The 1,740-nt window shown below is 64.0% G+C and overlaps 1 pseudogene; it reads left to right on the forward strand.

Moving 5' to 3' along the window:
• The window catches only part of LOC102388241, a 37,482-nt pseudogene that overhangs the window by 23,729 nt on the left and 12,013 nt on the right, over nt 1-1,740 (forward strand).

A 1,740-nucleotide genomic window follows, 5' to 3' on the forward strand; every position in this document is an offset into this window, starting at 1 on the left:
CGGGGGAGCCCCCCCAGCTCGCAGCGGGGCACGGCCTGCCCGGCCCACAGACCGGGGGCCACGTTTCCGGGGCCTGGGCTACGGGGAAGCCGCGGGGCCGCGGGAGGGAGGTTTGCAGCCGCCTGCGGGAGCTGTGTGCGCTCTGGCTGGAGCCCCAGCGCCGCAGCAAGGAGCAGGTGCTGGAGCTGGTGGTGCTGGAGCAGTTCCTGGCCATCCTGCCCCCGGGGATGCGGAGCCGGGCGCGAGGTCGTGGTGTGAAGACCTGCGCCGAGGCCGTGGCCCTGGCCGAGGGGTTTCAGCCGGGTCAGGGGGAGGATGAGACGCTCCAGGTGAGAGTGTTTGCACCTCCATGTGCTGGCACAGTGTCCCCTCCCAGCCCCGTCGCTCCCACATCCCGGCTCAGCACTGACATATTCTCCTTGTCCCCAGGTCACAGTGAGGGTGAAGGGCGAGGAGGGGCCCTCCGACGAGATGCAGCCCCCAGGGACACTGCCTCTCCCTGGTGATCCCTGCCCGGAGCAGCCAAAGGCCCGTTGTGAGGACAGGCCTCTGGACGAGTCAGAACAGAGGGAAATCCCAGGGCCTCAGGACAAGCCACCTCGCGTCCCCATAGAGGAGCCCTCACAGGAGTCAGGTGAGGTTTAGGATGGAGATGTGCATGCCTGAGTGACTGTCCTGCAGCCTGGGGCAGACGCTCAGTTGTGACAGCTGTAATGTAGTTAACCACGTGGCTGGGCCGGGACAGACGTGATCCCTGGGGGTGGGCAGCTTCTGGGCTGAGACCCTGATCGTTCTCCCTGCACGGGTGCAGCACACAGGCTGCATCATGCTTTGGCCTTCTTGTGCTGCCACAGTAACAACCTATTTTGTATTTCACATCTCAGCCGTCAATGTTCACTGCCCCTTCCTCATGCCCTTGTGAGCTCTCTCTGCCCAATACGGGGCTGGTGCAGGTGCCAGGAAACTGGGACTCCCCAGTGGCCTCTGGCTGGTTTGGGTGCAGCTAACACAGGCCTGTGTCCTGCTGCAGACTCCCCTGAACTGGAGCAGACCCAGGAGCTGTCAGCAGACGAAAGCTGCTCAGGCTGGTGGCTCAGACAAGACTCGATCCCAGGGGCAGGGAAGGGGCGGTGGGTCTCCACTCTCCAGCAGCATGAGCACCGTCCCTCGGTGCAGAAATCTCCTTTCCACAACATGGTGGTGGGGTCAGTGCTCCACGGATCAGCGGTTCTTGTTCATGTGCTCAGGAGCAGACCGACTTTGCATTTCCGCTCCCCTGCCCTTAGCATGTGGATCTGATACGGCCCCAGCATCGCTTGAGCTGCTTTCCCCGGGAGCGATGTCCCTGCAGGCTCTGTCGTGGTGCTGCGATCACCTCCCCACGCTGGGACAGAGTTACCGGGGCTCATCTCCAGCCTCATGCCTGTGGAGGTCTGTTAGCAAGAGCTGCGGGATTCTGAGTCTTCCTTCTCCCCCCTCTTCCACACACTGAAGCCCCCGTCTCCTCAGTCCCAGGCGGAGAGCTGAGCAGCAGCCTGCTGAGGTGGGGCCGGTGATCCTGGAGCTGCAGAGGACGTGCGCAGGGAGCCTGGAGGAGAGGAGCTCCCTGACCCCTGAGCCAGGCCAAGTGCAGAAGGGGCAGGGCAGGCCTCCAAAGCAGGAGGAGAGCTCGGAGGTGAGCAGGGCACCCGGTTCACTTGTGGTGGGGAGTACAGGTGGGGCAGAGCGCAGGAGGAGCCC

This window comes from Alligator sinensis, unplaced genomic scaffold, assembly GCF_000455745.1.
Source record: "Alligator sinensis unplaced genomic scaffold, ASM45574v1 scaffold1586_1, whole genome shotgun sequence".
Taxonomy (NCBI): domain Eukaryota; kingdom Metazoa; phylum Chordata; order Crocodylia; family Alligatoridae; genus Alligator; species Alligator sinensis.